Here is a 13,831-nt window from a genome sequence, read left to right on the forward strand (position 1 = left end):
GAGCAGGACTTACTCTGGACCTGAAGTCGGTTCAGCATGGCTGAAGCATAATGTAGGATTGGTGGGGGAGGAAGCTAGAGAGAGATGGACCTGATTGTATTATGCAGAAGTTTTGGAGCCAATAAAGAGCTTTGAACAAGCAAGATCCATTCAGACTTGTGAACTAGAGCTCTTTGGCAGCTGTGGGAATGGAAGGAAGATGGTGTCTGCTCTGTGTTCAGGAAATGTGTCTCATTTCCCATGGCTGTAATCTCCCCACACTGCTTTTCACCTTTCTAGGATTTATTGGACAGAAGAATTTACTATTCCACTCCAGCAGCACTAAGCATCCTGTGGACAAAATTTCAGAGGGATCCAGGTCAGATGTGTGAGCACATCAGATGCAATTTTTTCCTTTGTGTTGATTAATTCTGGGAACAAATCCTAGCAGGAGTTGTGGTTGAGCAGAGCCTGATGCCACAGATTCAGCACACCAGTGGACCTGGCCTTTCTGCTGGGCTCTTAGAGAGCCATTCAAGCAGACCATCAAATCTGAGAAGAATCCTCCTCCCCCACACCCAGTGATGTTCCTGCTGGCTGCAGATTTCAGCATGTCTACAGCAATAAGCTCTTTCCTGAATTCCAGTAGGGTCAATTCTGCAATAGGAGCCTCGTGTTCCTCTTGCCAAGAATCATGTTTTTGGCTGCCTAGATGTTTCATGTCTTGTTTGATCACCTTCTGAATGCTGTAGTCTGTATTCTTGGCAGTCAGCTGTGACATTTCAGGAGCAGCACATGCTAGTATCAGTGAGACTTGGCTGGACTGTGCCCAGAAATAATCAGGTCTGGAAGGACTATTTCCCCAAAGGACACTCTCTTGAGGACAAATGCAAGAGTCAAAGAACATATCAGCCGAATGTATCACCATATGCAACTTGATACTGTTGAATGGTAGCTGGCAGGATTTATCTCAGAGGACTGCCACTTTTGTTTTTAACTGAGGAGCCAGTATTATCAATTACTGAATAGAATGTATGTCCTGCTCATATTTATTTGTGAAATGCCACCTGTTGCAAGATGGTTTTGTTATAGGTTACTGTGATTGGATATTAGTTTTCTGGCCATCCTTATGAATAGCTCACAGGTGTGTTTTTTTGTGGAATTATCTCTTCCCCAGGTAATATAGTATGGGTTGGACTATAATTTGGGGAAATATCTCCCTTAGCCAAGCATTAGGCTCAAGACTAATTTGGGCCAATCACATGCTTCTCACCAAGAATTTGTGTCTTGAGCAGAGGAATGAAAGGAGTGATCAGTAATTCATTCATTCATTTTGCCCAATGGAGGGGAAGGGGGTATTTCTTGCTATGAAACCTGTGAACATCTAGTAAATTCTATCTTGTTTAAAGTAGCAGAGCTAATTTCTGAGCTTGCAACCAAAGAATCCTGATACCACTGCCCAGTGTGGCCCTGCCCTGCTTGCCTTGACTGGAAGACCAGCTTGGCATGAGTTAGCAAGGGACTACTAGTTGAGATCACCTATTTCATCTCAAGTGCCACTGGAACCTAAGTACCTAGAAAAGACCAGGCAAAATAAGTAGTCTTGGTTATTTTAATGTTAGCTCCGAAAAGCCATGCTGGGTTCTTATGCCTGCATGGAAGAGTTGGTGTCAAATCTACTTGTATTTGGCAATGGTTTAGCAGGATAGTAAGAAGCTAGGAAAATTCCTGGACAAGTGGAATGGGGAAACTGAGACAAGAATATTAAACAAGGCCAAACACTTTAAGCAGCTTGCAGCCAGCTTGTGACTTGCAAGAGCTTATCTTCCCCAACCAAGGACATGAGAGCAAATGGTTTATACCCTCCTTAGCTTAAATCACCCTGGCCTGGGAAAATAGAAAACAAAGATCCAATTAGTGCCATTTGTGCTAGCTAAACCCAAGGACAGATAAAGTCTGGGGGACAAACAACAAAACCCCAAAAGCATTTGGATGGTGTTGCTTAGAAAGACAGCTGCTAGAGCATGAGGAGGGGAAGGGAAGAAAAAAGGGAGTTTATGCTTCTCATTGGGTTGAAACTTGGGAGCCATCAAGATGCAGGCTTACTACTCTTCTCTCATGGACCCTGACACCAAACTCCTCGGAAAAATGGCACTGTTGCCCATCAGAAGTCAGTTCAAAGGATCCATCCCTAGAAGACAAAAGATACAGATATTGTGGATGAAGCCATCTATTATTTCAAGGCCAAATGTCTTCTTCAAAATCTATGAAATTAAGAATGAAGCTGGTAGCTGTAAAGAAGGATCTCGTACTCTTTGGGACAGTATGGACGGACCTGGAGAATGTTATGCTAAGCGAAATAAGCCAGGCAGAGAAAGACAAACACATGATCTCACTTATACGTGGAATCTAAAGAACTTAATAAACTGATGAACAGAATAGGTTCAATGACATGGAAGCATGGATCGGACTGATGAATGTCAGAGGGATGGAGGAGGGTGGGTAGGTGGAGCGGGGAGATTAACAAAATAATTTATATGCATATATGCACAACCCAAGAACATGGACAATGGTGTGGTGAGGGACTGGGGAGGAGGGTGGGACGGGGTGGAATGGGTCATTGGGGAGAAAAAGGGACATCTGTAATATTTTAAACAAAAATAAAAACAAAAAAAGAATGAAGCTGATAGAAACTTGATATACATAATTCTACATTTCTGAGTGTCTAAAGGAAACTCCAAAAGTGCAATTCCAAAAGCCAAGGTGAGAAAGAAATGTATACACTGGGAATCACTAACTTCCCCACTCAGAGAGCCTGATTTTCCACTTAACCCAATTTATGCCAAACCTGCACACAGACAGGAAAATGAGGTGATGAGGGTCTATTTACAGCAGCTGAGGCAAGAAACTGGCCTGAGACTTTTTGAGAAAGTTTTTGACCCTCAGAATGATAAACCCAGCAAGTGAACTTGCTTTGTGAAGAGACAGTTCATGAACAAAAGTCTTTCAGGACCTGGACAGTAAAGAGAGCTGGGTAGACACTGTCTTCACAGCCATGGGTAGCATTTTACAGCAAAATGTACACAGTTCTTTGCCTTTAATTCATAAAGTTTTATAAAGAAGAAAGAAGAGAACGTATCTTTACTTGAAAAGTTCATTATCAAGAATTGTGGCAGGGGGAGAATGAGTTGTCAAAGGGTGATTTGAAATTTTCTGCAGTATTAAGCTGGTGCTTAATAAGTAATAATAAAGAAATTCCAACATTTTGTCAGGAAAGCATTGTTCTTTATCTTTGGCATTTAAAATTTTTTGTGCGCCCAGCTGGGCGTGGCTCAGCAGTTGAGCGTCGACCTAGGATCCAGGCGGTCAGGGTTCAATTCCCAATCAGGGCACATGCCTGGGTTGTGGGCTGCAGCCCATCAATGGCTCTCTCATCATTGATGTTTCTATCTCTCTCTCTCCCTCTCCTTTCCTCTCTCTGAAATCAATAAAGATATATTTAAAAAAATAAAAAAATAAAATATTTTGCAAGATAGCATTTACCCTCTTAAAGTGTACAATTAAGTAGTTTTGAGTATATACACAAAGTTTTGCAATCATTGCCACTAATTCCAGAACATTTTCACCACCCCAAAAAGATGTACCTGTACACTTTAGCAGTCACACCTTACCCCCCTGTCCCTTCCTCTCCAACCCCCTCCTCTTAGTCCTGACCTACTTTCTGTCTTTATGGATTTGCCTATTCTGGACATTTCACATAAACAGGATTATAACAACAACAACAAAATGGGTAGGAGGGAGTTTATGTCACCCACTATACAAAGAAGTCAGCCATCCTAGGACTTGCCAAACAAGATGACCAGATACATGTATAAACATTCTGAGATAAGCCACAACTATGTAGAAGGGGATTTTGAAACCTATAGGGGGGAGGATATAAAACTCCTGGAGCCCTCACCAGGTGGTAGGCTCAGACTAACTGAGTTGCCCACTTGTGCTTTATGCCACATGTATTTTTTCTTAAATATTTTAATTGATTATTTATTATTTTTAATCCTCACCAGAGGATACTTTTACCATTTTCAGAGAGTGTGGAAGGGGGAGAGAGAGAAGAGAGAGGGAGAGAGAGGAACAATGTGAGAGACACATTGATTGGCTGCCTCCCACACGCACCCACTGGGATTGACCCTGCAACCCAGGTACACGCCCTTGGCTGAAATCAAACCTGGGACCCTGCAATCCAAGGGCTGATGCTCTAACCACTGAGCCAAATCAGCTAGGGCATCTTTATTGATTTTTAGGCGGGCGGGGTAGGGGGGGAGAAATATAAATTAGCAAAACATCGATCTGCTGCCTCCTGTATGCCCCCCCACTAGGAATCAAGTCCACAACCTGGGCATGTGCCCTGACTAGGAATTGAATTGGCAATCTTTTGGTGCACAGGATGACATCCAATCAACAGCAACACCAGCCAGGGCTGCCACATATTTTAATAAATTCACTTGCTTTGCTTCCTTAATAAATTTGCTTGCTTTGCTTCAACACTGCTGTCACTTGTCTGAATTCCTCTGAGGAGAGGATAACTAACCCCCTCTCACTCAGGGGCTCTCTAGTAACAGTTAATCTCCACTATTTCTCTACTAGTTAACTTCTCACTTATGTCTCAACCAAAATCTGATTTGTGTTCATACCACTTCAAGTGCTCTCATCAAGGGACCAGTGGTCTCCTGTTTTCCAAATTTAAGGGACATTTCCCAGGCTTTCTCTTACCTGACTTTACCTGCAGTGTACATGCTGATGCTTCTCTTTTTGTCAGCCATGTATATATGTCTAACTACTTACCAGTCATCTCCCAGTCACCTCAAACTTAGCATGTCCCAAACTGAACTCATTATCTTTCTCCTTCAGGTCATGCTCTTTCTGGGATCCTGTCCTTGCTAATAGCAATTAGTCATCTTGGCTAGGAAACTTCCTTGTGACCTGGCCTTAGTGTATCTGTCTGGCCTCATAAATTACCTTGTCTCCTCTGCTGCCTCCTGTCCAGTGATGCTGCTTTATTGTTCTCATACACATCTGTTTCATACACTCCACCCTCTGTGGGGAGCCGCTGTGGCCCCAGGCACAGAGGAGCTGCCTGGGTGAGCTGCAGATGTGCTCTCCTGCTCCCTGACCCAGTCCTTGAGGCACCAAAGCAATACTAATTTAGCTTGCAGCCATAAATTCTAGAAAGGCTAATTAGGAAGCTGGCCCCCGGCCTGAGAGGGTTAAGGGATAGTTAAGCCACATACCAAGCCAAGGACTCAATCCTCCCCAAAAGTTCCCATTAGAAGCTGAGATAAAGATAGTTACCAAGGTCTGAGCTCCTGCAGGAGGCAGGGTGTTTACTGTGAAAAAGCATTCCTAAGGGCCTTGGAGGAATTACTTTGTATCGGGCAAGAGGAAGAAATGCGGGGCAGGGTGCTATTCAGCACAATCAACAGTGCCTGTATATATTGAGCTGAGAAAATAAAGTCAGGGCTGCGGCAGTTACGAGCTGCAGTCCTCCTGATTCCATCTTTTTTGTGTCTGTCTTTTCTCCATCCTCACCCCTTCCTCAGGACAGTTCGACTCTGCCGGCGGGCTCCGGCAACCCTCCCATAAACCAACCCTCCATATTCTGATTGCATTCACCTGATGAATATACCTACTCAACTTCGAAAAAATCCATTCAACAGATAACTTTTTTCCCCCTAATATATATATTTTTATTGATTTCAGAGAGAGGAAAAGAGAGGGAAAGACAGAAACATCAGTGATGAGAGAGAGTCATTGATCTGCTGCCTCCTGCACACCCCCGACTGGGGATTGAGCCCACAACTCGGGCATGTGCCAGGGCCGGGAATCGAACCAGCATCTCCTGGATCCTAGGTCAATGCTCAACCGCTGAGCCACACTAGGCCGGGCAACAGATAACTTTTTTAAAAAATATTTTTTATTGATTCTTAGAGAAAGAGGAAGGGAGAGGGAGAGAAACATTGGTGATGTGAGAAGGAAACATTGGTTCGCCATCTCCCGCACACCCCCTATTGAGGATCAAGCCTGCAACCCGAGCATATGCCCCAACTGGGAATTGAACCGGCAACCTTTCAGTGCATGGATGACATCCAACCAACTGAGCCACACCAGCCAGGGCCAACAGATACCTATTTGAACCTTTACTTCTGCAGGCAGAATTAGCCATTCTCATCTTTGTGCCCTCTCCATGTTACTACATATCTATTAACCAAAGTTAGGGATGATCCACAAGACCACCCTCACTCTGACACTAATTGAAAATTAGGGATAACCCCCAAAACCACCCTTAAGTGTGATAATTCACCAGAAGGATTCATAGAACTCACTGAAAGCCATTATACTCACGGTTACAGTTTATCACAGTGAAAGGAAACAGGCAAGGGAAGAAATGGGGCAGAATCCAGGAAAGTTACAAATGTGAATTTTCCAGTTGTCCTCTCCCAGTGGAGTCATGGACAGCATTACACTTTCTTGGTTACTATGTGTGACAATACAGAGTATTGGAACTCTCACTTGAGCCTTGGTGTCAACATTTTTATTGGGGCCTTATCGTAGACCTAATCTATAGCCCCTCCAGGGGTCAAGCTGATAACATGTGATCCAAAGTCCCCTTCCCCTCCAATCACATTGTTGGACTTCTTGCGAGGCCAAAGACCCCTAGGTAAACAAAAACACTACTATTAGGCTAGTTGTTCTAATGTAACCATTATAGAGGTTACTTTCCAGGAGCCAAGGGCAAAGGCCAACATTTCTTTGGGCAAGGTTAAAAAAAAAAAAATCAATTAAAAAAACCAAATCAGCCTGGCTGGGCGTGGCTCATCGTTTGAGCATCAACTTAGGATCCAAGTGATCAGGGTTCGATTCCCGGTCAGGGCACATGCCCGGGTTGTGGGCTCGATCAATGACTCTCTCATCATTGATGTTTCTATCTCTCTCTCTCCCTCTCCTTTCCTCTCTCTGAAATCAATATTTAAACAAAACAAAACAAAACAAAAACAAAAAAAAACCCAAATCAAAACAAAAGGTTAAATTGTTTACTATACACTCTATTAGGTTGTAAGTTCCTTCAGGTCAAGGACCTGGTCTTATTCATTTTTAGATCCCCAGTGCCTGGCACTTGCATTAATAAATGTTGATTAAATAAAATGAAAAGCTGGAATGAGAAGGCAGTTTGGAGTAGAGCCCCTCCCCTCTCTGGCTGCACAGAGGGGTGACATTGGAGAGAGAAGGCTGATTGGAGGTGCGTGGCTAGTTGCTTAACAGGTGGTTGGATATGCTGCAGACTTCTAATAACAAGAACTATATTTAGTTCTTTGGATGTGATTAAAGTATAGCCTGAAAACTTCTCACTGTGTACATTGGAGGAGGGAAAGAAATAATCTTAGCTACAGACTTCCTTTCTAATAAGGGGATGAGTAAAAACCCCACAATATATTTTTTAAGCAAATGTATCTTTTGTTTTATGCCTTCTGATATGTAGGGCAGGAAAAGCGGACAGAGCCTTGCACTTTTAACTGGAGTGTGATTGACTGCTTGCTTTGATAAGATGAGGGGGTATTTGAGTCTCATACTATCTTGGGATTCTATGATTATACCCAATCTTTACATCAAAGAAGAACCAAAAATTTTTTTCAAATAAAATTTTTAAGGATTTATTTTTTCCATTACCATTTATTCCCTCTATGCCCTCTTCCACCTCCACCCACCACCCTCTTTCAAATAATTTTTTTTTTTCTTCTTTTCAAATAATTTTTAAAGTTTGTTTCTTCACTAAGTGCTGAGAGATTTGGTTTGGGGCCATGATTTGATTGTGACTCACCTCCTCCCAACTACTCAGAGGTCCACCACCCAATGAAAAGGCAGAGGCAGGTGGAAAGGACCTGGGAGAGCTAGGAGGCTTGCAGTAGAGAAGGTGAATTAAGAATGGCCTTAGGCCCAGCCGGGCGTGGCTCAGCGGTTGAGCATCGATCGACCTGGAATCCAGGTGATCAGCTGTTTGATTCCTGGTCAGGGCACATGCGCCGGTTGCAGGCTCAATCAATGACTCTCTCATCATTGAAGTTTCTGTCTCTCTGTCTCCGTCTCCTTTCCTCTCTCTGAAATCAATAAAGATATATTTAAAAAAAAAAAAAAAAAAAAGGCCTTAGGCAGCAAATATGGGGGAAGGGACAAGTGCATATTTGTTCCTCTCATCCATTCCAAGTGATGGTGATTCTTTTGAAACGTTTAATTTTGTGTCTTTTGTGGAGGCAGAAAAATGGCCAGAGGCAGTGTGGGAAACTGGAAGGTGAGCCTCACTATTAGGCCCAGCCCAGAGGCATTCTCCTGACATCTTGAAGGACAGTGGGGCCGGAAGAGGCAAATTCTGAAACCTAGAGCTCTCTTCTGACCAGGACTTGACACAGACCATTAGCATTTGTAGCAAACTTCCTCCCTTCCTCCTTGCCAGTGGGCTTGAGCCCTTCGTCTCTCCCTCTGCTTTTTGCCCTTCAGGTTTTATCTGTTGTCAGGTTGGGGAAATAAAAGATGGAACTCAAATCTGTCACTTCTGCTTCTCATTGGCAACTTTAGCAAAAGCTTTTATAAGGGAGGAAACTGAAACTGGCTCAAATAAGGTTCTGTCGGCTCTGGCCTCCCCCTTAACACACACAAGTCAAAGTGAATGAAAGCAATACAATGTAATTTAGATGGTACCTCCCTCTTACATTGAATGTTTCTCACAACTAGTTAAGTATCCAAGGTAACCAAACCTGTTTGGTATTCTTTGGTAAGAACTGGACTTTGTCGATGCTAGAAAAGGACAAACCCATTCTTTCATCACTGATTGAGCACCTCCTACTGTGTACTGTATATTGTGTTGGTTCTGAAGAAAGTAATGAATAAGACATGGTCCCTGCCCTCAAAGAGTGCATGATCTAATGGGAGAGACTAACAAGGAAGCAAATAATTATAATTCAGAGTGTTGGGTAAACTCTAGACACAACTATCAGGTATAAAAGTAACACAGTATAGTAATTAACCTGTGATATGGGAGTGGTAAGGAGGTCGGCTAGATGAGAAAATTATGTGAGAAAAGAGGCAGATCACATTTTAATTAAAAAAAAAAAAAGCAGACGATAACTATGGTAAGGACCAGTCCCTATAGTATTGGGTAATGGGGCAAAATTTAATCTACACCAAGTAAGATTTTTCACCTTCCTTACAGAGCTCAGCTTCAGCCATCCTAGTGATTACAGATGTGGTCTATATGTAAACAAGAAAATAATTCTAAAACATTGATTAGCAGTATGACTTTTTTACTCTGTATCTGTTTGTCTTTTGGGAAAAATGACAGTAAGAACTTTTTTGGATTTTTTATAGCCAAAGCATGCTATAACACAACACAAGTCTCTTTCAGAGGCAGTAGATATTTAGGAGCAATGTTTTGAGAGGAGCTTTGGATTTTAGAAGTTGTAAGACTAGAGGGGAGAAACAAGATGGTGGCGTAGGTAACAGCTGTACCTGCCGCCTCCCACAACCACATCAAAATTACAAGTAAAATACAGAACAACCATCACTCAGAGCCTCCTGAAATCTAGCTGAACAGAAGTCCTACAACCAGGGAATTGAAGCAGCACCCAGACGGGTAGGAGGGGTGGAGATGCGGACGGATTGCGGCTGAATTCTGGAGACTCGGCCGCGGGCCCACACTCCATGATGCGGTTTAAACCCGGGAGGGACATCTTGGTGGTGGAGGTTTCCCAGAGGAGTGAGGGGTCCCAGCCCCACATCAGGCCCCCTAGACCAGGGTTCCAGGGATGAGAAGAGAAGTCTCCACAACTTTGGGCTATAAAAACCAGTAAGAACTGTTGCTGAGGAGCACAGAGGCTGCGGGAGCCCCAGGCAGCTCCTCTTAAAGGGCCCGCGCACGGACTCACTCAGACGCGCTCCCTCTGAGCCCCAGCACCGGGCAGCAGCTTGAAAGGAACTTGGGACATTTGGGGAGGAACTAACCTGCCTGAAATTGGGGCGAGAGGTGCAGGGGCAGCTTTCTCCCAGACAGAAGAGCTAACAGAGGCCATTGCTCCTTTGGCGAGCCCTCCCCCCACACAGCTGGCAGGCAGGCGCCATATTTGAATCTCCGGCAGCTGACTCTCACCGTTGGCCCCGCCCCATGATCCTGGAGACCCTGCCCCTCCCTACCCACAGGCTCATCCAAGCCATTTCCAGTGACTTTTCTATGCAAGTGGCCTCTCTAGCCTCATGCTTAGAACTTCCCTAAAATCTCTCAAACAAGCAGCAGCATGCCCCTAGGGCTTGGTAAGTGGCCCCAGGCCTGGCACTAGTGGCAGCCTGCATTGGTTCATAGCTTGGCCTCTCCTGGACACCTCAAGCCCAGCACAAGTAGCAGCCAACTATGGTTTGCTGTGTAGCTCATGCTAGGTCGCCCTGGGCAAGGCACTGGCAGAGGCTGACTTTGCACCTCCTGGGAGGCCCCAGAGACAGTGCACCTGGTGGTCAGACTTGACCATGCTGGATTACAACCCTACCACATCCACGAGTGACACACTCAAGGGGCGCACTTGGTGAACACCAAAGCTCCACTGAAGTAAATCCTGCTCCGTAGGGGTGTCTCCAGTACAGCAGCTCTTTGGCTGTAGTTGCAGCTGGTCCTCGCTGCCAATTGGCCTGGGCGTCAATTCCTCCCAGTGACGCCAACAGCAACCAAGGCTCAACTATAACAGGCTAGTGCACACAACCCACACAGGGGAGCACCTAGAAGGCCCAGCTCAGGTAACTGGGTAGGCTGAGCCACTGGACCCTACAGGACATCTACTACACAAAGCCACTCTACAAATTCCAGGAGACATAGCAGCTCTACCTAACACACAGAAACAAACACCTGGGAGCAGCCAAAATGTGGAGGCAAAGAAACATGCTGCAAAGGAAAGAACAGAAGAAATATCCAAAAAAGGAACTAAATGAAATAGAACCAAGCAAGCTAACAGATACAGAGTTCAGAATTATGGTTATAATGATGCTCAAGGAGATTGGTAAGACTATTACGAAAACAAGTGATAGGCATAATAAAATACCTATCAGAAATGAAGGCTACATGAACTGAAATGAAGAATAATTTACAGGGAATCAACAGCAGAGTAGAGGACGCTAAGAATCATATCAGCAATTTGGAACATGAGGAAGCAAAAAACACCCAATCAAAACAGCAAAAAGAAATAAGAATCCAGAAATATGAAGACAGTGTAAGGAGTCTCTTGGGACAACTTCAAGAGGCCCAACATTCGTACTATTGGGGTGCCAGAAGAGGCAGAAAGAGACCAAGGAATTGAAAACCTATTTGAAAAAATAATGACAGAAAACTTCCCCTACCTGGGGAAAGAAAGAGACTTACAAGTCCAGGAAGCACAGAGAGTCCCAAACAAGAGGAACCCAAAGAGACCTACACCAAGACACATCATAATTAAAATGCCAAAGGTTAAAGACAAAGAGAGAATCTTAAAAGTAGCAAGAGAAAAGCAGTTAGTTACCTACAAGGAAGCACCCATATGACTGTCAGCTGATTTCTCAGCAGAAACTTTGCAGGCCAGAAGGGAGTGGCAAGAAATATCCAAAGTGATGAAAAGCAAGAACCTACAACCAAGATTACTCTACCCAGCAAAGCTATCATTTAGAACTGAAGGTCAGATAAAGAGCTTCACAGATAAGGCAAAGCTAAAGGAGTTCATCACCACCAGACCAGTACTACATGAAATGTTGAAGGGTCTTCTTTAAGAAGAAGCTAATGAACAAAAGAACCTGACAAACTAAATAGATCCAGAGATATTGATGCATGCAACAGACAATCATATTTCAGAGGGACGAGGGAAGGGGGTGGAGGGTGGGAAGAGATTAACCAAAGAGGTTATATACATATATGCATAACCCATCCACACAGACAATAACGGGGTGAAGGCCTGGGGAGGGGGTGCGAGTGAGGTGGAAGGGGTCAATTGGGGGGAAAAATGGGACACCCGTAGTGCATTCAACAATAAAGATAAATTTTTTAAAAAAAGAAGTAAAGTTGTTTTTGGAAAAAGGTTATAAAATTCCAGGCCCTGGCTGGTGTCAATCAGGTGTTAGAGCATCAGCTAGTGCACCGAAGGGTTGAGGGTTTGATTCCCGGTCAAGGGCATGTACCTGGGTTGAAGGTTCTATCCCTTGGCCTTGATTGGTATGCGTGCCAGGGGCAACCAATCCATGTGTCTCTCCCACATGATGTTTCTCTCTCTCCCTGCCTCCCTTCCACTATCTGTAAAAATCAATGGAAAAAGTATCCTTGGGTGAGGATTAACAACAAAAAATTCCAATCACAGCTTTGGAAGTTTCTCTATTCTTAGACAAGAGCAGATATAAAGAAGGCAGGAGAAAAATTGTAAGATACAGGCCTCTGAGTTAAGATGACTGTCTTCATTGATTTAGTCACTTAACACACATTTATACAGGGCCTGCCTACTAGATACTAGGCTTTGAGCACTGATGGTAGAGGGGCCAACAGGATAGATGTGGTTCCCACCTTTCTGGAGCTTACAGTCTCAGAAAGCAGGCAGACACTAGGCTAATAAACAAGTACAAAATTGCAAATTATGATCAGCTCCCTCTGCCTTGCACTTGGTTTTGTTACCCACATTTCTGCTCAGAAACTTCCAAACATTGTCCTTTGAGGACTGTGATAGGCAATAGTTCTGAGAACTGTTCTCGTACACACTGACAGGCCCCTACAAGCAGCTGAGTCTCTAAAAACACCGCTGAATTCTCTCTCCAGGGTCCACTCTGTTAAACTTCTCCCTTTATTAATTATCCTTGCCCAATGCCTGCACTAGGAGTTAGAATGCCTGGGTTCAAGTTTTAGCTCAATACTAATTAATTAGCTGCGTGACTTTGGATAAATCTTGGTATACCGAAGATCACTGGGCAAAACAACTATAAAACTGTAAATAGTGGGTTGAGAGACTCCATCCTCTCCTGTGTCTGTCTACTCAGTGCACTACTCAGGTCCTGCCATTTCTTCCTCCAGCTTAGTCCTACAGCCATTTGCTTGCTTAGGGAGAAAAACTCTGCAGTATTTTCCACATGTAAGTGGACCTGTGCACTTCAAAACCAACTTATTCAAGGGTCAACTGTATTTGTTTAAGTTACTATTTTAAATTTTTTTGTAAAAGGTTATACATCCACATGGGAAACTTACACACACAACCAAGATAGTGGTTACTCTTGAGGAGAGTAGTTTCTTGGGGGTAGTGACTAATGGGGGTTTTGGCAAGTTGGGAATGTTCTAACTTATTGATCTGTGTGCTGGTTACATGGGTATGTTGAGTTTATGAAAGTTCATCATGCTGTATACTTACATTTTCACCTTTTGTGTATGTGTATTTCAATAAAAAGTTAAAAAAACTTAAAATGTACAAAAGACCATATAGGGAAAAGTCTCCCTATCCCTTTTGTTCCTGATTCCCAGTTCCCTCCTGAGAGACAACCACTGAACCTTTCTTGTGTGTCCTCCCAAAGCTTTTATTATGTATAAGTTTACAAATGTATGTTCATTTTTTTCTTTATACATGTGACAGCATAAAATGCACACTATTTGAGCCTTGTTTTTTTCACTTCATAATAATAGCTTAGGGAATCATTCCAAATTCGAATGTGAAAGTAACCCCAGGGCCCGGCATATAAATATTTTTGCTAAATATTCCAGAGGAGCGCCAGGTTGTAATACTGAAACTATAACTCCTGCAAGTGGTTAAGAAGTCAACTCAGAGTC

General features: G+C 43.6%; 1 pseudogene; it reads left to right on the plus strand.

Annotated features, from left to right (window-relative positions):
- The first annotated feature begins 2,073 nt into the window (after positions 1-2,073).
- LOC148094272 (actin-related protein 2/3 complex subunit 3-like) lies at positions 2,074-3,003 on the plus strand (annotated as a pseudogene).
- The last annotated feature ends 10,828 nt before the right edge of the window (positions 3,004-13,831 follow it).

The sequence above is a fragment of the Miniopterus natalensis genome, chromosome 1 (genome assembly GCF_054644295.1).
Source record: "Miniopterus natalensis isolate mMinNat1 chromosome 1, mMinNat1.hap1, whole genome shotgun sequence".
Classification (NCBI taxonomy): domain Eukaryota; kingdom Metazoa; phylum Chordata; class Mammalia; order Chiroptera; family Miniopteridae; genus Miniopterus; species Miniopterus natalensis.